Genomic DNA, 22,500 nt, shown 5'->3' with positions numbered 1-22,500 from the left:
AACAAACAAACAAACAAAGCACACAAATATTCGTCGTATTGTCCGAGAAAATAATCAAACTATAAATTTGTAAGTATACAAATTAAACATAAATCAATGAATCAACCTCACACAAAAATTAATATTCTATGTATTGTCCACAAAAATCTGAGAATTTGTCTTCTCTCTCTCTCTCTCTCTCTCTCTCTCTCTCTCTCTCTCCAGTTAAATGATGTTACATCCCAGACGGACCAACGGCAACGTCAAATCAGTCATGTCTGGACTTCTGACTTTCTCAACCCCCCCCCCCCACACACACACACACACACACACACACTCCCCCCCCCCTGCTCCCCCCTCCCCTCCCAACCCCAGCGGTTTTTTGGGATGTTTTTTTTTTTCTCCCCTCAAGAATACGGAAAACTTTTATTTCAATCGCGCGAGCGCACGCACATGCGTGAGTGTGTATAGGTGTGTGTGTGTGCGCGCGCACACGCGCGTGCGATCGACCGCACGCGAGAACGAAGACAACATGAATGCTACACTCGCCCCTGCCTACATGCGGAGCCAATTATAATACAAAAGACTGCCGTTGCTGTTTTTCTCCAACTTCGAATTTGACTCCAAGGCAGAAAAATGAAAACAAATGACAATCGATCTTTTTCAAACAAGAGATGGATATATACAACCTCCTTTGTCACAGCACAACCAAACAGCCGATCCAGTCCACGCGCAGACAGACACAGACACACGCACACAGACAGACACACACACACACACACACACACACGCAAGCAAGCAAGCGCGCACACACACACACACACACACAGCAACTGTACAGTCAGTAATTATTATCATAAAATTTAACTGTTTCAACATCTGTCAATACCACAGAGACCTCGGCTAAGTAACGCCTCGTATCAATACTGCGACTGCACTTTTTTAGTGCCAGCACGCAAATATACTCCAACACTCACATCCACACCCACACCCACAGGTTATGCGCTCTGAGGGAGGGGGGGGGAGAGAGAGGGAGAGAGAGTTCACAGACGCACATGGAGACACACAGAGACAGGGAAAACGTTACGGAGGGAGGGGACAGAGGGGAGGAAGAGAGAGAAAGAGAAAGAAAGAAAGAGAGAGAGAGTTGATAGACGCACACGAAGACACACGGAGACGGAAAACGTTACGGAGGGAGGGGAGGGAGGGAGGGAGGGAGGGAGGGAGACAGACACACAGACAGACAGACAGACTGACTGACTGACTGACTGACACAGACAGAGAGACAGAGACGGACAGAAAGACAGAGAAAGAGAGACAGCGAGAGACAGACAGAGAACAGAGAGACAGAGGCATATAAAGAGACAAAGACAGAAAGACTGTGGCAGATAGAGTAAGTGAGACCGACAGAGAAAAGGTCACACAAACAGACAGGCGAACACTGGCCGACAGACAATAAAAGTCAGTAGTCTCCGAAATAGGGTTAATTCTGCAACGGCAGCGATGGCCAGACTGAATAGGATATGGAAGAGCAACATCAGATTCTACACAAAATTCCTGCTCTACAAGTCACTAGTGGTCTCCATCCTCTTATATGGATGTGAGATGTGGACACTGATGGCTGAAACAGAGAGAAGAATCCAAGCATTCGAAACCAAGTGCCTGAGGAGACTACTACACGTCTCTTACAAGGAGCACAAGACCAATGACTATGTGCGGAACCTGGTCAGCAACCTTGTTGGGCCCCAAGAACTACTGCTGGCGACTGTCAAACGACGGAAGATGGCATGGTTTGGTCACGTCATACGACATAACACCCTCTCCAAAACCATCCTGCAAGGGACTTTGGAGGGAGGGCGCAGACGGGGGCGGCAGAGGAAGAGCTGGTCCGACAACGTCAAGGAATGGACCAAAATGACGATGCCAGATCTCCTCACGACAGCTGCCAACAGAACGGCGTGGCGAGCTATGACATCTTCCTGATGTCCCCCCAACGACCCAGCGGTCGAGGGAATGAGTGAGTGAGTGAGTGACTCTCAGGCACAGAGACAGTCACAGATACAGATGACAGAGAGAGAGACAGAGACAGAGACAGACAGAGACACAGAGAGAGAGACAGACACAGAGACAAAAAAGAAGGGGAAAAAAGACCATTAGGGTGGTGGCAAGGGGGAAGTAATGACGTGGGTGCACCAGATGCGCCATATGGCAAGGCCACTCTAATCGCACGACCATCTTTCAATAACAAAAATAAAATAAAATAGAATAAACAACAGAATAAAACAAAACAAATAAAACTGATGGACGTTATAACAACAAATATATATATATATATATATATATATATATATATATATATATCAAAACGAACCCAACTAGAGGAAGCCTCCACGCGCCCCCTTTCCCCTCGCTCCACCCTCTATCACCTCTGCCCCCTCCCCTTCCCCTCACATAGCCACAACACACACACACACACACACACAAGGAAGAGGAGGGTGAGGGAGTGTTGCGCAGTCATATGGGTGGGATGACCGCGTATGTGGGTGCGTACAAGCGTACGTGCTAATGTGGTTGTGTTCCCTTCTGCCTGCCTGTCTGTCGGTAACAAAATACTACATCTAACACCCATCAAAACCCGCCCCTCTCTGATGATGATGGTGGTGGTGGTGGTGATAGTAATAATAATGATGATGATGATGATGTTTAAGATCATTATGATTATGATCATGGTCAAGATACCAAAGGAAAGGCAGGATAATGCAATCATTTGAAAACGGTTCAACATTTTGGGTCATTGCAGTTTCTCTTAAACTGTCGTGTCCCCACCGGTCAACACATTTACTTGTTGCTAATTTGCGTTCAGAACAAACAAGAAAAAATCGCAAGATAAATTTTGATTAAAACAGCCTTTAAAAGATTTGTAGGAAACGTCCCCACCATAGTGTAATTCTTGTATAAAATCCCATTTCACAATGACGGATGGACAAGACGGATATCGTTGTGCGGAAGATATCATCCGTATTTTGGGATTCCTTGCCGGAAATAATCTTCTTTTCTTCTCTCCCCTTTTTTCTCTATATCTGTTTTTCCCCCACCGCGATCGCTTTGGGGAAATGAAAGAATATCGATCTGAAGCGTATGAATAAAGACTTTATTGAGTTATGTTAAGGGATGGGGATTTAATGGTTTCTTCGACAGCAGGAATCGCATACACATGAACACGGGGGCGCGCGCGCGCGCGCGTACACACACACACATACACACAAACATTCAAAACAGAGAGAGAGAGAGAGAGAGAGAGAGAGAGAGAGAGAGAAATTTCAAATATATATCTAATTCCGTGACTCATTTTCGGACATGGAGGACATAAAAACGGAATGTAACAAATGAAAATCGTAGCAATGATGAACAATGCAATACGGGTCACTAAGATTTCATTCAAGACTGATATTAAGAGGCCACACACGCAATTTTAAACAATTTACTTATACCTCTCTCTCTCTCTCTCTCTCTCTCTCTCTTACACACACACACACACACACACACATTCCTCTCACTCACTATCCATAACACCACTCAATACAACATTACACACCACACCACACCACACCACACCACACTCTCTCTCTCTCTCTCTACGCCTTTCCCCTCCACTTCTTAGTTTTGCAACAGGTCACGGGGAAAAGGCTATACGCACCTATCAAGAAACAAGAGAATTCCGTAAACAACGCACAAGGAAATCTCGTAGGAAGCGAACTCGGCAATGGTCGTAAACTTGTACATACCACCTTCATGAACTGCCGTGTGGGAGTAACGTGCGCGAGTACGAAAAGGCAAAATTGTGATGACGCAGCTGTATTGTAATAATGGCTTGCGTGTGTACCTGCGTGCATGCGAGCGTGTGTGTGTGTGTGTCTGTGTCGGTGTCTGTGTCTCTGTGTGTGTGCGCGCGCGCGCATGAATGCATGCGTGTGTAATATGTATATGCGTGTGTGATCTAAAAGAAGAAAAAAAAAGGAAAAAAACAGAACCCTTTTTAAGTGCTTCATCGAGGAAATTGAAGTCTTGGAGACGATGATGATCAAGGTGATGGTGATGATGATGATGTTGAAGACGGAGAAGGTGGTGATAACGGTGGGGGTGATGATGGTGATGATGATGATGATGATGATTGGTAGACATTTGTACGATGATGGACTTTACTAGGTGGTCCAGCTTTCACTGGAAATAATTCGTCGGCGCCTTTCAGTGCTGATTTATGTCTGATCATTCACTCTCACGTCAACACCCACATGGGTTGTCCTTCCTCCCTGCACCCCTCTCTCTCACACACACCATAAATAAAAAATAAACAATAACACACACACACACACACACACACACACACATATATATATATATATATATATATATATATATAAGACACACGCAGAAGGAAAGAGGAAGAGAGAGTGGGATAAACGGGGAGGAGGGGGAACCGAAATTACTGCTACAATGTCTCAACCTGTCTCCCGCAACCCCTCCTCCATCGCGTTAACAGATAAAATAGGTGCGGACCATCTGTTGCCACGAAAGTAAAAGGGGGAGGATGGGAAGCTGAAGTTAGAGGAGGTGGCTTATCAAAGCGTACAATAACATTTGAAGAAAAAAGAAAGAAATTAAAAAACAATAATAAATAAATAACCGCCTCAGTATACAATAATGCTTACAGCTCCTCCTCTTCACCCCCACCCCCCTTCTTCTTTTTTTTAAATTAAAAAACATACATAATAAAAAGGGGGCCTGGAGTGGAGACACAGAGTGAGAGAGTGACAGAGAGAGAGAGAGAGAGAGAGAGAGAGAGAGAGAGAGAGAGAGAGAGAGAGAGACCGACAGGCAGACAGACCGACAGACTAACCCCCCACAGAGAGAGAGAGAGAGAGAGAGAGAGAGAGAGAGAGGGGGGCAAAGAGACAGAGACATAGATAGAGAGGATGGAGACAGACAGAAGGTGGGGAGGGGACAGACACCGGAAAAAGGGGAGGGCATGGATGACAGATAAGGGGGTTGAGGGAGGAGACAGAGAGGGATGGGAGGATGGGGGAGATAGTGAGTGAGTCAGTAAGGAAAAGAGAGAGAGAGGATGGAGGGGGATGGGTGGGACCGGGGACATAGAGAAGGGGATGTGAAAAAAAAAAAAAAAAAAAAAAAAAAGCAATAAAAGTTTGCAACAGATGTCATCGCACGTGTCCCCGGGGAGGCATTAAAAGCACATAAATCGTCAGATCCGTGAGTTTATGAAAGCAAATCGACTCGAAATATCTGTCAACCTCCCCTGACAAGACAGAGGGGACTCTCTCTACCTCACTACCTCACCCACACACAGTCACACCCAACACCAACAACACCCCCCACCCACTCTCACACACACATATATTACACATATAAGCACACACATGTTAACACACACACACACACACTCTCTCTCTCTCTCTCTCTCTCTCTCTCTCTCTCTATCTGTCTGTCTCTCTGAAATAATTTGAAATGTATTCATGTAATATCATCCCTTTGTACTGAGCATTCATTTTCCATTCCCATGAGGGCGGGATAAAAACAAGCCATTTGTGCTGATTCCTTTTTTTCCCTCAACAAAAAAGGAAAAAAGGCTCTCTCTCTCTCTCTCTCTCTCTCTCTCTCTCTCTCTCTCTCTCTCTCTCGTTCGCTGACATTATCTTGTGCTCTGAGGACTGGAAGTCAATATCTGCTTACCACACACACCTCGTCAGTACCGCCGTCAATACACACATGAATGAATGAATGAATGAATGAATGAATGAATGACTCAAATCAATGAACAGCGTTTCTGTTGTCGTTTTCAAGCCTGTAAACAAAAAAATTGATACCCATTTCTTCAATAAACCTACAATTAAAGTCTACCCGTTGTCTTAAAAAATTGTTACGCATTTCCTAAAACAAAAACAAAAAAGCATGCAATTAAGAACCAGACTAAATAATGTTATCCTTTCCCTCACAACATACAATCAAAGACCAAGACCACAGTCTCACACGCTCACTCACACACACACACTTTCAACAGAAGGATGGCCACAAGGGGTATAAAAAAAATAAATAAAAAAATCCACAAAATACGTAGAAATGTATTGATCCATTTTCACATACAATACAAAACATGTAAGTCATACACACACACACACACACACACACACACACACATCCATACACTCAGCCAAAAGCCAGCAGCCACACTGAGAAACGTGACCACTGCCATACGGAAGATCAAATTACAAAGTCAGCTGAACAACAGCCGAGGATACATTATTCATCTCTTCTGCGTATCGCGCACGTCGGAGTTTCAGTGGTGATGTAAAAGAAATCCAGCTTTCCAGTCCTAACCTCCCCCCCTCCCTCCCCCCCCAACACACACACACACAACCCACCATCCTCCCCTAAACCAAGGCTTTCCATCAACGTTATTTCTACGTGGGCATTTTGTCCGCGAACCAACACACACACACACACATGTACGTGTGTGTGTGGACAAACACACACACACACATGTACACACCATCACTGATAGTGAAAAGACGCTAAAATAAAGAACGAACACATGTACGTTGATACAGAGAGAGAAAGAGAGCTAACATAGGAACTAATGAGACATTTGAACTCACACCACCACTCCTAACCCCACACCCCAAGCGCAAACCATTTTATATGGTAAAAGTAACATTCTATGGGCATTGGCTATCAAGTGTGTGTGTGTGTGTGTGTGTGTGTGTGTGTGTGTGTGTGTGTGTGTGCGTACGTGTGTGCGTGTGCGCGCGCGCAACACTTCCGGTCACATTGTCTCCGCCATATCGGTTTTGAAACTAGCCTTGGTTCAGTCACTCAGCTAGACAGGATTGAGTTGAAGGCTTGTCTGATACTGATCATCATCGTGGGCACGACAACGAGAATTCGAGAACTGCGGTTTGTGCAAGTTGTACGTCGGAAATGTGAACGGATATTAAAACTAACCGAAACGCCGCGGTATTTTGCTGGATCTTCTGCCCTTGTAAAATGATTCGTTCGGGTGAATCTCGAATCGGAAGTTCCGAGTTATTAATGCGCCAGGATTGTTCGATCCAATTCTGTGGCGTACGCAGAAGTCTTCTGACTACATGTATCGTTCACACACACACACACACACACACACACACACACACACACACACACACACAACGATGAGGGAAGACAGCGGGTGGGGTGGAGAGCGGGGTGTGGGCTAACAACTCAACAGCCGTCTTCATTTTCTTTTTCTTTTTTTCTTCTTTTTTTCCCCCCACCTTTTTCCCCCCGTGCGATCTCTGTTCTTGCTGTCTTAAGCAACGCTTGATACAATCCTGACAGTATCCATTTCTGATACGGTCTAAGAATGTTTCATTACACGAGTTTAACAACCAAGAAAAGCAGCAGGCATAAATTGTGACTAGTTCAAACAAAACGTCAATTTTCAAATACTTGTGTTTAATGAATTCAAAAACGTCTATCAACATTGTGACTTTTTGGGGATGCCCAAGCAATCTTTGTAAGGATGATGACTGGATAGACTGGATCGATATCTATCACTCCAGAGGCCCGGCCGACGGTTTTGTTTCTCGGTCACTTATGGTTGCAGTGGAAACGCCCACGTTAAATTTTAACCCACACCCACCCACCCCAACACACACACACACACACACACACACACACACACACACACAAACCCGAAATGGGACTGTCACATAGACACATTTTGTGCAAACAAGCGTAGATTTAAAAAAAAAAAAAAAAAAAAGGGGGGGGGGGGGGTATTGTGCCGGGGGGTGGGAAGGGAAGGCAAGTCAGCAGATCAGTCCCACCGTTTATGTATTCAGTTATGGATTGTATGCGAGTTGACCCAACATGTCCATTCATGCCAGGGTTTGGCAGGACCGGGACTGAGGCGGATGGGAGTCAAACTGAGAATGTGTTATTAGGGGGACGTTGGGTGTAGGGGAGAGAGAGACAGACAGACATACCGACCGACAGACAAAACAGAACCTCTTCTTCCTCCTCCTCCAGATCACCATCACACCCCTCCTCCGACTTCACCACTTTCTCTCGCCCCTTCTCACCCCCTCACCCCTTTTTTTTGTTAGGGGAGAGGGTAGAGGGGGATGGAATAAGTTCTCCGTTACAAGAACTCTGCAGGTGGAAACACACACACACACGCGCGCGCACACACACACACACACACACTCACGAGGCGGCGGCAGAGGCAAGTGGGAAAGCAGTGAGTGGTGGCAGCATAGCGAACTGGTATCATGTTGGGGGGATAAGAGTAGAGAAGGGCGCAAGCACGAGAGAGAGAGAGAGGAGAGAAAAGACGCCGATGACGGCGTTACTACAACAGACGGGCTGAAAGGAGAAGCAGAAGGAATGAGGAGGGAGGGAGGGAGGAAGAAGAAGGAACAAGAAAGAAGAGAGACCACCACCACCACCATCACCACCACGCACGAGCAGAAAGTCTGGAAACGGAGGAGGAGGAGGAGGAAAAGGAGGGAGGGTTGTCTGGAGCAACATTACATCGCTTTGCTGTTTGCACCAACGACGGCGAGGGTGTAACGGGCTAGAAAGGGGGGTTGGGGGGGGGGGGGAGCAGAACGGAGAGCGGAAGGTGAGTGAGGTGACGGACGCCACAAGGCGGCGAGGCAAGTCTGACGACGTAACGTAACGTAAACGTAACAAGGGCGGCAGGCGGTAGCGATGGGTGAAGCATCAGTAGTAGCACAGTGTCGTCGGCGGCGCGAGGCAGCAAGCAAGCAAGCCGTCTGCGTCAGAGAAGGGAGGGAATAAGGAGGAGTAGAGGGAGGGAAGCATGGTGGGAAGGGGAGGAAGGGAGTGGAGAGGGTGGCAGGCAGGGCAGGGCCAGCGACGGCGGCGGCGGCGGCAAACAGATGTAAGCGTCAGGTACAGATTGCACAACAAGTTGTCGGCCTTGTCTACAGGCGGCGCTGCCTCCTTAGGGGCCATTAGGCGTGATTAGGGGGTTGCCCCTCTTTTTTTGGCGTTGGCGCTACACCCACTTTACCCCTCCCCCCATCCACCACACCACCACCTCTTACCCAGCCCTCCCCGCCCCCGTCCCCCCAACCTCCCTCGCTCGTCGCGATACCTCCCATCTCTCTCTCATGCCTCCACCCAGTCTGTGCCTCTCCTTCCCCCCTACCCACCCACACATCCTCCAAAGCTCTCACCCGCCCTTCTATTCCTTCTCGTTTTACACCACCACCACCACCCCCTGCAGCCCCCCATGCCCCAACCCCTCCAGTGCCGCACTGCTCTCTTTTGGTCCAGTGCCTCTTCAGCGCTTGCAAATCGTCGTCGCAACCTCAAGTTGAGTTGAGTGTTCCCTCCCTTTTCCTATACTACGCGGAGACGTTTTCGATGCACACGGAGTGGGGCGTGGGGGGGTGGGGGGAGGGATGTGGGTGACAGGAGTGCGGGGGGGGGGGGGGGGGAGTAAACAAGGCGGCGGGAGAGAGGACAGAGGAGGGTGGGAGAGGGTCAGAGATGGTGGTGGAAGAGAAAAGGGGAAGAGAAAGAGAAAGAAAAGAGAAGGGCAGAAGGAAGGGAAGAGACAAGACAGAAAGAAACAAAGACCTGAGAGAGATGGGTGGACTGAGAGACTGTGACGAGGTAGAAGGGCAAAAGAACTAGGTGACCGTGGAGAGAGGGAATACGGGTGCAAGTGGGTGGTGGGAACCGGGGTGGAGAAAGAATGGAATGGGGTACAGCAGGAGGATGGGGTGGGGCACGTGGGACAAGTCAACAAATTTTTCCGTCTTGTTCGTCAGACTGTTGTTATCGTGCTTTGCTGCCTGCAAATCCCCTCCCTCTGTGTGTGTGTGTGTGTGTGTGTGTGTGTGTGTGCGTGCGTGCGAGTGTGTGTGCACACATATATTAACCTTATCTCATCCATCCATCCAGCAAGCCAGCGCTCGCTCTCTCTCTCTCTCTCTCTCTCTCTCTCTCCCCCCTCTCAGCGAATTCGACAGAAGCCCAACCACGGTATTCCGTCTCTGAACCGATCGAGTTCATATCTGGCACCGAGAGAGAGCATCCATCCACACTCCCAACGTCGTAGTCACGTTTCGAGGCAACGCTGCTGTGTAGTGTGGTTGGATCCGTCGCTTCACGTGAAAAATGCTGTCACAGGCAACATGGGGCAACCCAAGATCATGTCAACGCTTTAAGAGTTGCATTAGGGATGGTGCATGGGTGCTCCGTGGCCGAGTCGTTTAGGCGTTGGACTTTTGCACCTGTAGTTCACCAGTTATCAAGAGTTCGAGGCCCCGTTTCGGCAAGGTGCCGTGTCCTTGGGGAAAAGCACTTTATTCCGATTTTCCTTACTCCATCCATGTGAGAATGGGTACCTGACTTGAGTCGGAGATAGTTAATACGGCAGGAGAGAAATTTACCCCTCCGCCTTCCTATGCTGTCCCCTTGATACAGCGAATGAGATTTCACTGCCCTTACGACCGGGAAAAAAAAAGCCATGGTACCTTTACCCATCAAGAGAAGGTCCTTGCGTTTTCTTCTTATTATTCTCTCACTGGGACAAAACAAAACAAAACCAGAAGTTTAGAACTAAGTTATTAAGGCTCGTTTCAATTTATCCTGGGTGTGGTAACATCACGGACTTAAATATATATATAAATAAATGCTAAAAATATAAATGTTACATAGATAGATATTTATCCGTAGGTTAACATGGTTTGGATTGTTTCCTCTCTCTCCCTGAGTGCGTTTGGAGACAGGGAGGAAATAAAAGACAGCGTGCCAACCTCGCTTTGAAAGAGTTAATGCCTGCTCTCTCTCTCTCTCTCTCTCTCTCACACACACACACACACACACACACACTCTCACTCACTCTCCGTCCCTCACCCCTCCCTACCTTAAGACATGGGGAGAGGTAATGGAGACTCACTAACTAAAATTATTATAGAAATTGTCAAACTTTGCGTTAAGAGGAAAAAGAAAAGAAAAATATACGTATTGTTTCGTAAAGTTCGTAATTTGTTTGACTTTCTATACACTGATCGGACAATATAGAAAAAAAAAAGTCTCAGTCGCTAGTTCAGAAGTGATACGTGCTAAAGGCCAACTTTATGATTAACTCTGCACTACCACCTATAATAACCACTATCACAGAGGAACTGTTAACAGGATAATAAGACAACGTACTCTGAAAAAAACAGAAAAGTAGTAAGAAGAGCCCGAGTTTTTGTTATTTTTTGCATTACCTTTTTGTGCTCTTTCTGTCTGTCTCTTTCTCTCCCCCTGTCTCTGTTCCTTTTATTATATTTATTATCATTATGATAACGCTTCATCATCATCATCTTCTTCTTTTTCTTCTTCTTCTTTAATCACAATTACTGTTTAGTGATTTTATCACAGGTACAGATTGGAACATATGCAACGCCTAAAATCTTTATCCTTGAGTAATGTTTCTTTTTCTTGTCTAGAGTCTCTCTGTCTCTGTCTCCCCTCCTTCTGTTTCCCACACTTCACTCCACTTCCCTGTATGATGTTGACGCTTTTGAATGAAGAACAAATAATAACAAATTTCAAAGCCCATTTGATTGAGATCTGCAAAACAACAACAACAACAACAACAAAAAAGGAAAAAGAAAAAAAAAAGGAAAGTTCCACTCGACTGATCCCTCAGATGTGTCCAAAATGAACGCTTCTGACAAAAATAAACACTGAAACAAACAATCATTGGAACAAATAAATAAACATATCACACAAATAAATAACCCGTCTCGCAGATTGAACACACACACACTTTCAAAATATAAAATAAATAAATGAATAAATAAAGGGTGGGTGGGAGGATCGTTCCGTTCTGTCAGCGCCTATACATGAGCGAGCAAGGAAGGAAAGGATGGATGGGGGTGCCAGGGTACTAGATGGGAGCAAGGGGACGGGGGACTACAGGAGGGGGTAGAAGAGGAGGGAGGTAGTAGACGGGAGAGGAGGGGTGGTATGGTGGCAGAAGAGAGCGAAGAAGACGGCATGGAGGGAGAGGTCAAAGTGGCACCGTCGGAGGAGCATGACTTGAAGTGCGCGACGCGTGCCCTGTCAACATTTGTCATCCCTCGTCTTTCGCCATGCTTCCAAGTCTCTCCTTCTGCACTGGGGGGAGGGGAAGGGAGGGGAGAGGCAGGGGAGAGGGAGATGGGGGTATAGGGGAGGGGTAGTTGAATGTGTGTGTGTGGGAGGGTGGGGGAGACTGGGGCGGGGGGGGGAGAGGATGTTGCACGAGGCAGCGGAAGGACAAGAAAGGGTTGGTGGAGGTGGTGGTGGTTGAGTGGACCCGGGTAGTAAGAGGGGGAAGGGAGCAAACGACGGTAGGGGAGGAAGTATGGAAAGGAGTAGAGTAGGGGACGGGGGATGGTGGGAGCGGGGGTTGGACTGGAAGGGAATCGGGATTCGGGGAAGACGTCGGCTATATACGCTCCGGCGTTGAGTTGGTACTGTTATGCTACACGACGTTTGTTCCCAGTCATCGCCGTCTGCCGTATGTATAGCGTGCCTCTTTCTCTGTCTGATGTAAGGTTGTGTGTGTGTCGTGTCGTATCGTATCGGATGTGCTGTCTTTTCAGAGACCGACCGCCGGTTCCTCCCTTCTGCAACTACAATGCAATGGGACTAAGTATGAGTCAGTGGGTCTTTGTAAAACTGTTCTGATCTGTGCATCCACGACAGTCCTCATACCATGAGACTCAGCTTGTCTTGAAACTTGTCACCTCGCCCCCTTTTCCCCTCCAATATTGGAGCAATAAAGTCTTTGTTTACTACACCCATCGCTATCGCACTTCCTGCGAAAATGGCTGTTGTGTAGTTTCAGAAATAATGCAAACCTGCGTATTCTCCATTCAGACAGTTTCGACGCTCACTCCGTCAACGCCTACAAGTGTTCTGAGGGTCCTTTCCTTACATCGTTGCCATCACAACGGTCGTCGTTTACATCCGTATCATCACAATCGGACTTATTTTTACTTCTGACAGAACAGCTTTGTGATGACTAGAGCAAGAAACAGCTTTTAATAAAATTTTAGAAAAAAAATGAAACAGTTAAAACGTTTGCTGTATGATAATGAATCAGATATTTGATTAACTGATCTATGTCAAATTTTCACTATCCCAGACGGGAACACTGAAAGTACCATTTCCAAGCACATCCACAGAATTATGCTGCCAGTTTGTCGTTATGCGCATCTTCTGATGGTGGTTACCAGCTATTCCGATTAACAATGCAATATCTGTTCAGAGAGACAAGATTAATGCGAGCTGTTCCTGATATTAATATCAATTTTGTTCAGAAAGACAAAATAATTGTAAGAATGGCGTCATGAATACCAACTCGACTTAAAGCACTTCTTTTTATTTCAATGGCAGGACAGAATAATAACGAAAACAAACTTGAGAAATTACCCATGGTCAAATGACAAATCATTCATGCTGTGTCTATCCTTCGTCTTTTCCCATTTCGACTCCCTCCCCAACCCCACTCCCTTCTGACAGCTTTCATCATTCTTCCGCTCCTACTCTGACGTCAAATGTATGATTACGTCAAAACAGCCGCCAGCATGGAGATTACATAATTTGGAATGGACGACTTTGAATAAGAACACCCAGAATCTGAAAGGAAAACGATTGTGAGTGAGAATATTCAAATACAACAATAAGATGCAGACAACATGACAAGCTCCTGAGAGGCGAAGACAGATTAAAAGCGACGCCAAAAACAACAAATCAGCAGCAGCAGCAGCAGCAACAAAAACGCCATACTATGCTGTACAATCACTCCGTTTTAACCATCCTGAAAAGAACAAACAACCCAAGTTAAAGCTAAAGTTAAATACAAGTTGCTGATGTAACAGCTGCGGACTCTGTTCTATTGTACTGTCAGAAAGCTATAGCTTTTGCTGGTTCGCTGTTGACGTACATAATGATTTATGTTCCAAATATTCACAAACTCGTGATTCAATTGATTAAGCTTATATCGGTTCGGCAAGATGACAAAGGTGAAGGTATCATCGTGTTCTCCGCCCAAAAAAAATCGAAAGACACTGACTGGCTGACTGTGATCTATGTATACCCGGCACTGGCTGTCAAAACGACTGACAGACATCGTTGCTTTTTTCTTTTCGCTGACAGCCATTGACAAGGTTTCGTTCAATACCAAGGAAACTAGACTTACATGGACTGATCGAAACAGCACAGTCAGTCGAATAACTCATCATTCATGCCGCAGTCTATTCTTCGTCTCATCCCCCCCACCCCAAAAATCTCCCACCAAACCCCTCATCCTTCCCCCCCCCCCCCCCCCCTCCCCCCTAAGGTCCATCACTTTCTCTTCCCGTCAGTTTTGACGTCAAACGTCTGATGACGTCGAGGCATGACAGCTTGCACGCAAAGGACAGACTGGGGTGGGGAGGGGGAGCCGGAGGTGGGGGGGGGGGGGGGGGGGGGGCGACAAGAGACAAAGCCCTATGACTCAATTGTGCTTCGCGCTTTTTTCCAGTAAAGGAATCATGGGGGGGGGGGGGATATAAAAATTTAAAAGGTGTTTTATGTTAAATATGATAAAAAATCAAAAAAAATCTATATATATCAGACTAATCCCCACAGCTGCGGCGCATCTAACGTCACTTGATTAATATAATATTTAAAGCAATGTTGTTGCTTTCTTCTTCGTGCAATAAATAGACGTGATTGTATTGGACGTAATAGTGCCGTTTAAATCATGTGTTTTTTAGTCTTTTATTATTATTGGTATGACTGTGAAGATTTCTCCCTTTTTTTTTTCTTTTTTTTTTAATATTATTTTCAAGCCAAATTTGGTACTGGCAGACAAAGTATTTCTAGAGAAAATGGCAATGTTAAAGTCTACTAGGGACACACACACACACACACACACACACACACACACACACACAGAGAGAAAGAGAGCGAGAGCGAGAGCCGAACACCGGGTTAGAATAGAATAGAACAGAATATGTCTTTATTACCAAGTGTACCGGGATCACAAGGAATATTGGGGGGGATAGTACATAACAATGTACGAACACAAATCGAAAATCATGCACAAACACAGATATAGAAATTAGGATACATACAAGTGCATATCAATATACAAACTTGTGCATACTCACACATGCACGCACTGCACACGCGCGCACACACACATGCGCGCGCACGCACGCACGCACACACACACACACACACACACACACACACACACGTTTGAACAGAAGCCGCATATTACATGTGGATGAGGCTGATGGCTAGATCTTCAGGTAGATGGTTGTTGATTGCACAATTCTAGTTATCAGACTGGATTTGTTCGCGAGACAGGGCATTGGCTGCTTTCGGAAAAAAAACTATTGTCGAAGCGATTGGTTTTCGTCCTAAAACTTCTGTACCGTTGACCAGAGGGGAGCATCCCAAAAGCTGGATGTGATTCATCTGTTTGCACAAGTGAGTCAAAAATGACTGCGAGGATTGACCAACAGAAAAGATGCACTTGTATATTGCGGGAGCATCATAGATTCAGTCAATTTTTTTTAAGCGGTATGTGTGCAAGCTCCACAACTTACGACAGCGTAGTCACCCATGATGAATAAATATATATATATATATATATATATATATATATATATATATATACACACACACACACACACACACAGAGACAGAGAGAGAGATGTTGATATATATTGTTGATTTTTTTTAACTACTACTACTGCTACAAATAATAACAATAAAGCCAAATAACGCAATCATCCTGTGCTCGTTTTTCTTTTCTTGCTTTTATCTCTTTTTTTTTCCTTTTAAATTGGCATCCAACCTCCTCAACTTCATCTTGTGCAAAAGAAACATCCCCAACTCACATACAACATAAAATAAACCTTCCAACCAGTTAATCGTTCAATAATCACTGGGCCGGCTTCGTTGTAATTCCCAACTTCTAAGACTATATAGCTGCACTCGTCGTGGCTCCAGCCACAAAACCCCCTTTGCAATCTCAGTTCATTTCAAGATGAACATTAAGTTTTCCTCTCTGATTCCCCCCTCACTCACCCCCCTTCTTGTCTTTTTTTTTTTTTTTTGTGCAACTTCCTTCCCTGCTAACCAAGCCCTTTTCTTCCACCACCCCACCCAACTTCCACCACCCACTCCACTTGCAGACGCCCCACACACCCACCCCCCTTTTTTTTTCCTTTCTTCTTCTTTTTTTTTTTTTTTCTTTTTCTTTTCTTTTCTTTCCTTCCTTCCTTCTGCAGGAACCACCCACCCTTCCTCAGAAGATGCACGGTTGTCGCGGGCAGGCCACGCCACAAGCCACAGCGCTTGCTTGGCCCGTCCCCCCTCTCTCTCAGCTAATTTGAATTCTTTATACTCCGGGAGCCAAGGAGAAAGTTTTCCAATATTTGTGAGAGCTTTCCCTTTGATTAAATTGAATTTGGGTTGAAATATTCTGTAATCAAACACTGGAAATTGGCCTTTGCCGCTTTATTTAATCTTTTCATCTCTCATTCCGCCCGTCCCGCATTAAAGCAATTTCTTCCCGCCCCCCCCCCCCCCCCCCCCCCCCCCCCCGCCCCCCCCCACCCCCCCACCACCACCAAATCGATGGCGGTTCGCCGGCCAATCCGCGGCATTTGTTCCTATCTGAATAAAAGCTCAAAGGCAAATAAAAGGGTCTGTAATCAGTTTTCAAATTCTTTATGTCTTTGGGCGAGATTTCCTCTCTCTCTCTCTCTCTCTCTCTCCCCCCCCTGTGTGTGTGGTGTGTGTGTGTGTGTGTGTGTGTGTGTGTGTGTGTACGCGCGCGCGCCGCGCACGCGCTGTTATCTTCCCCTCCACTTTTGTGACAATCACAATTTCTCTCTCTCTCTCTCTTTGCGTGTGTGCGGGAGGTTAGTTTACATTGCAGAGATTTTCCGTGTGAAACGGGTGTGTTTGCTGCTGGCGAGCCCACCTGCATGAACGCGCGCGCGCGCCCGTGTGTGTGTGTGTGTGTGTGTGTGTGTGTGTGTGTGTGTGTGTGTGTGTGTGTGTGTGTTTGAGTGTGTGTGCGAAACTGTCCGTGCACTTGCTTCTGTATGTCTTTTGAGTCGTGTGTGTGTCTGTGTGTTCTCTGTGTGTTCGTGTGTGCGTATGAATATAATTATGCGATCGTGCATGTGTGTATGTGTGTCTGTATGTCTGTGTGTGTGCGTGCGTGCGTGCGTGCGTGCGCGCGCGCGCGTGTGTGTGTGTGTGTGTGTGTGTGTGTCTGCGTGTCTGTGTTCATTCGCAAATACAGTGAAGAGAGTGGCAGAGAGCAGACACGGGAGAGAGAGAGAGAGAGAGAGAGAGAGAGAGAGAAGGACGAAAGGACAGTGACACAGACGAGACCACACACACACACACACACACACACACATACACACACCCACACACACGCGAGAGAGACAGACAGACAGAGACAAAGACACAGAGAGAGAGAGAGAGAGAGAGAGCGCTCCCCGTCAGTCAGCTGCAAATGGAATCAGTCACAACTGAAGCGGAAGACATGACACGTCGGTTTGCATGTGACGAACAGAAACGACCCCCCGGCTTCCCCTTGTTTCACCGCCTACGCCCCCCAACCAACTCTTCCCTTACCCCTTCTGCTTTCCCCCTCAGTCAAGAACCCCTCTCTCCTGTCTCCTACACCCCCCCCCCCCTCAACCCCCCTAAAAAAAAAAGGCACAAAAGCACATCAATAGAAACGAAATGTGCTTTTTTGATCCAAAAGAATCAAAAGAAAATAAAAAGTTCCCAGTTCTTTTGATTGGAGTCAGCAAAGAGAAGTGCACGCAGCTGACTGCAGATTTGCTCTTGGAACGAATGAATAAATGAATGAATAAATAAATAAATAAATAAACCAACCAACCAACCAACCAACAAACAAATAAAACAACACAAGTTAATTCATTCCTAAAATAAATAATTTAATAAATAAATGCATAAACAAACGCAGCCGAACCGCTCCCAAAACAAAGCAGTCCACAAACCAATAAATAAATAAATCTCGTATGCGACGACTGACTGCATCGGAATAAAGGAGAAGGAAATAGAATTGACCTTAAAGGGTTCACCCAATTACGCCATCTACATTAATTTCATGTGACAGAAAGTCCCCCCACCCCACCCCCCCATCCCCACCCCTCGTACATTTTCTTTCTCCAGAGGAAGGAAAAATGAACAATGGTGAGTGTGTTGGATGAATACTCTCTGTGTGTGCGTCTGTGTGTGTGTGTGTGTGTGTGTGTGTGTGTCTGTGTGTGTGTCTGTGTTTGTGCGCGTGTGTGCCCGTGCGTTTGTGTGTGTGTGTGGGGGGGGGGGAAGAAAGAGAGAGAGAGGGGGGAGAGAAACACACACACACACACGCACACGCACGCGCACGCGCACGCACACACACACACACCAAAACAAAACAAAAAGACGGACAGATATAATTATTCGTAAAGCCCATAACATCAAATTTACCCCTGAGAGAGAATAAAACTCCTCGTCATCAAAAATGTTCGGGCTTCATCCAGATCACGGGATTATCATTATTATCCAGAAAGTTGACCCCAAACGCTTCTACCTCTCATCAGATACTTCAACAGACCGTGTGTCCAGTTTGCTGCTCCCTTTCAGACTCCGCTCCATGCATTGTGCAGTCAAAAAAAAAACTTCATGCACCTTGGCAGTCCGGACTAAGACCTGAACTTCCGTAAAGAAAAACTAGCTAAGTGGCAAAATAATTATCTTAAAACCAAAATAAGAATAACCTCAAAATTTACGTGAGCAACAAAAATAAAACATCCAAAGAAACGGTATTAGTCTAGTCGCGAAAGAATGGCAGGAAGATTGAAGTCATTCACTCAAATCAATCAATAAATGGAGACTAGAGTCCTTGTCTCCGACAAATTATTTCTAACAAAACGTGCCAATCCGAACGCAAATTTGTACCGGCCGACCAATCAGAAAACGCCGCCAGCGCCTCGTGGATGTTTGGTTTCCGAGACCGAAATACTTGCTACTTGCACGACGCCACTGCAGACGAACTAATCTCTGGAACACACCAATAAAACCCAACAATCGCAATCTCCACTGCACGGTACTGACAGAAACAGTTTAGCGCGCCGGAGTACCAGCGTCCCAAAATAGGGGCTGGAGGCAATCTGTCTGTCTGTCAGTCTGTCTGTCTGTCTCTCTCTGTCTCTCTCTCTCTCTCTCTTCCCCCCTATTTTCTGTTTGTTTTTAATTGGACTTGGCCTGTCGCCGAAGAAGTTTAAAAGTCAGTTTCGTCACTCTGTAAAAGAGACGAAAACTTTAACCGGATGCAATCAAACTGTTCCGACTCCAGAACTGCAATGTGTCCTTCACGGAAAAGAAAATTCTGCACCGTCTTAATGTTTCCCATAAAAATAAACGAATTAATTAATGACTTCTCGTCTGCAGACACATAAAAACGAAAAAGCCAACAAAAATGCACAGATGGGCTGACGAGAGGATGAACAAAAGAAAGGATGTATGAATGATCTTCCCAAGAACACGATCCTGTTTGCGACGACCACCATAACATACTACACTCACCAATCCAACAGAAAACGGAAATACCAATACCATCGACCAATCCAATCAACAAGCGCGCATGCGCACACATCAATTTCTAGACGCGACAGAAATACTTTACTGGGACCCGCACCAGAGGCAAAAGTAATCTACGGACCATCTCCATAGGAATCTGAAACAGGGGCCGTGTCTAGTGGTGCCAGACATTTTTCACTACAGGATAACGCCACCTCTCATTCCGCTAGACTGAGACTGCAGCAAGAGGAGAGGACACGGACACAGCATTGACAAGTCAGCAGACTGCAGCGGCAGGGCCAAGCATCCAGAAATTGGACTGTGTCCAACTCACACTATTCCATTCCCAACACTGCCTTTGACCTACTTCAGAAAGAGAGAACTCTCTGCATCTCCTTATCGTCCTTCCAAAGCATTTCCTTTGATACACGTTGTCCTGTTAGCGACAGTCTAAAAAAAAAACCCAAAAACCCTTATCAATTAATAATTGAATGAATGTTAAAACTGACAATGAATAAATGACTAACAGCCACCTCATTTACAATAATAAACCACAACTTTATTATCTACAATGAACAGATAACGTATGTGGCTGTGGCCATTATATGGAGAGAAAAAAGTAAAGACAGAAAAAGATTTAACACTATGTCTAAGAGCTGGCAGACGGTAAGGAAACTTACGAAATGCAACTAAACTGTTAAACCACGCTCAAAAACTGCACAGGACCTTTGGCAAAACTTAAAACAGTATGCTTATTTATGATCCCATAACCATTAGATGAACGAACGAATGATTAAACAGCTAAATGAATGAATGCAGGAATGATGAACGAATGAATATTCAAACGAATGAGAACCTGATCTTGTTTGGAACGACGAATCTTACACCAAACCAGTCCAAGAGGATGCAAAATCACCACATCGACCAAACCATCGGCAGAAATGCGCATGGGAATAAATAGGTCAATTTCGAGAGGGAAATGCTTTACTGAAACCCGCACCAGAGGCAAAAGTAATCTACGGACCATCTCCATAGGAATCTGAAACAGGGGCCACGTCGAGTTTTCCCCGACATTTTTCACTACAGGATAACGCCACCTCTAATTCCGCTAGACTGAGACTGCAGCGAGAGGAGAGGACATTGGACACAGCATTGACAAGTCAGCAGACTGCAGCGGCAGGGGTAAGCAACCAGAAATTGGGCAGTGTCCAACCCACGCTATCGCACTCCCAACACTGCCTTTGACCTATTTCGGGATAAAAGAGAACTATGTTATCTCTGTGTCGTCCAACTCAGACCTAAATATTTTTTTCCTTTGATGCATTTTATACCGTCAATGGCAGTCTATCCGGTCATAATAAACAGCTGAATGACACAAACCCACACAATGAATCATTTTATCAACAATGCGTAATATATGAAACAAAATGTGGCACACTCACCTTAAACTTCAAAACATTCTTTGTGTTTGTAACCCAACAAACCGCACAGGGCAATGAAACATCACTATGGAAGTACTCCAAGAACACAACCTAAACATATAACAACAACAAAGATAAACAATAATAAAACAAAATATAACAAAGCTGAAAAAGTAAAGTGAAACAAAATTAAAAGTTTCTAACAGCACCTTAATCAAAGAAAGACCTCTGACCTGAATCATTTTCACCTGCAAAGAGAACAAAAAAACAACCAGCTCTTCCCTCAGAGCACAGGGTACAACTGTCACGTAGTCCCTAACCTAAATGGACCTCCACAGCACCATCATCTTCCTTCATCATTAATAATAATCATCATCATCATAATTATCATCATCATCATCATCATCATTATATTATTATTATTATCGTCATCATCCTCATCATCATTATAAATAAATAAACAAACAAATAAATAAATAAATAAAATTTTTAAAAAGCCCAAAGTCTATGGCATTTCATGCCCTGCTTCCGTAGTCACCTAGTTTCGATCCCACTTCACTTCCGTGCTTTGGAAGAGTCCTGTCAAGGTCTCTGGTGTCGGCAGATTTAATCGGGGGACTATCGTTGGAGGGACGTGGTGGCGATCTCCAGACTGGGTAGGGTGTGGGCGGGAGGGAGGTCTGCTTCTGTGGCTATGCTGTCGTTGTCGTCAGTAGTTGATTGTGTCCTTAGTACGCTAAATCAGAAAAAGGCACTTCTGAACACCACTGGTGATTCAGAAGCAGTGCAGGGTCTCCTCTGGTGTGTGGCCTTCTGCCGACCACACATCGTTAGTTCCGTGTGGACTGCCGATGCTGGGATCGAGACAGACGAACCCTGGTGAGGCTGTATATGGGGGGCTCGGAATGAGCGGCGTGGTAGTAATGCCACTGAATGTCGCATATAATGAGGTAAAAAAAGAAATATGAATATGCATTAACAGGATACTATGTTATACAATACGCCTTTATCAATTCGGTTTGAAATTATGTGTACATCCAAAGACTCGTCACTCACACAACACAGTCGCTCAACCCCAGCCATAAACATGAACATGACAAAGGTTGCACTAAAAATATCAAAAGTAAAACTTGGTACGCTGAAAAATTAAAACACTATAAAATAATAAAACACGGCAGCTGGATTTATCCCACATTAAAATATATTCTAATGTGGGATAAATCCAGCTACCATGTTTTATTACTTTGGTTGGTTGGTTGGTTGGTTGTTGTTTACTGTTTGTTTAGTTTGTTTTTAGATATGCACAGATCTCTCTCTCTCTCTCTCTCTCTCTCTCTCTCTCTCTCCCTCTACATCCCCTCCCTCCCTCCTCTCATCTTCCATTTGAAGACTTTCGACAGCGAACTGAAAGGTTTCA

The 22,500-nt window shown here is 45.5% G+C and overlaps 1 protein-coding gene across 6 annotated transcripts in view; it reads right to left on the bottom strand.

The window, feature by feature from the left end:
- LOC143295306 (uncharacterized) overlaps positions 1-22,500 on the bottom strand; it is a 275,100-nt gene that overhangs the window by 189,628 nt on the left and 62,972 nt on the right. Inside the window, exon 1 of one of the 6 annotated variants that reach the window (XM_076606937.1) lies at positions 3,677-3,697. The exons of the other annotated variants lie outside the window; for them this stretch is intronic. The gene's annotated coding sequence lies outside the window, so the exon portion shown is untranslated. Of the gene's footprint in view, positions 1-3,676; positions 3,698-22,500 lie in introns of those variants that run through there. 6 annotated transcript variants of the gene reach the window in all.

The sequence above is a fragment of the Babylonia areolata genome, chromosome 20 (genome assembly GCF_041734735.1).
Source record: "Babylonia areolata isolate BAREFJ2019XMU chromosome 20, ASM4173473v1, whole genome shotgun sequence".
NCBI classification, from domain to species: domain Eukaryota; kingdom Metazoa; phylum Mollusca; class Gastropoda; order Neogastropoda; family Buccinidae; genus Babylonia; species Babylonia areolata.
The sequence above is the reverse complement of the archived record's forward strand: the minus strand, read 5'-3'. Positions and strand labels throughout refer to the sequence as shown.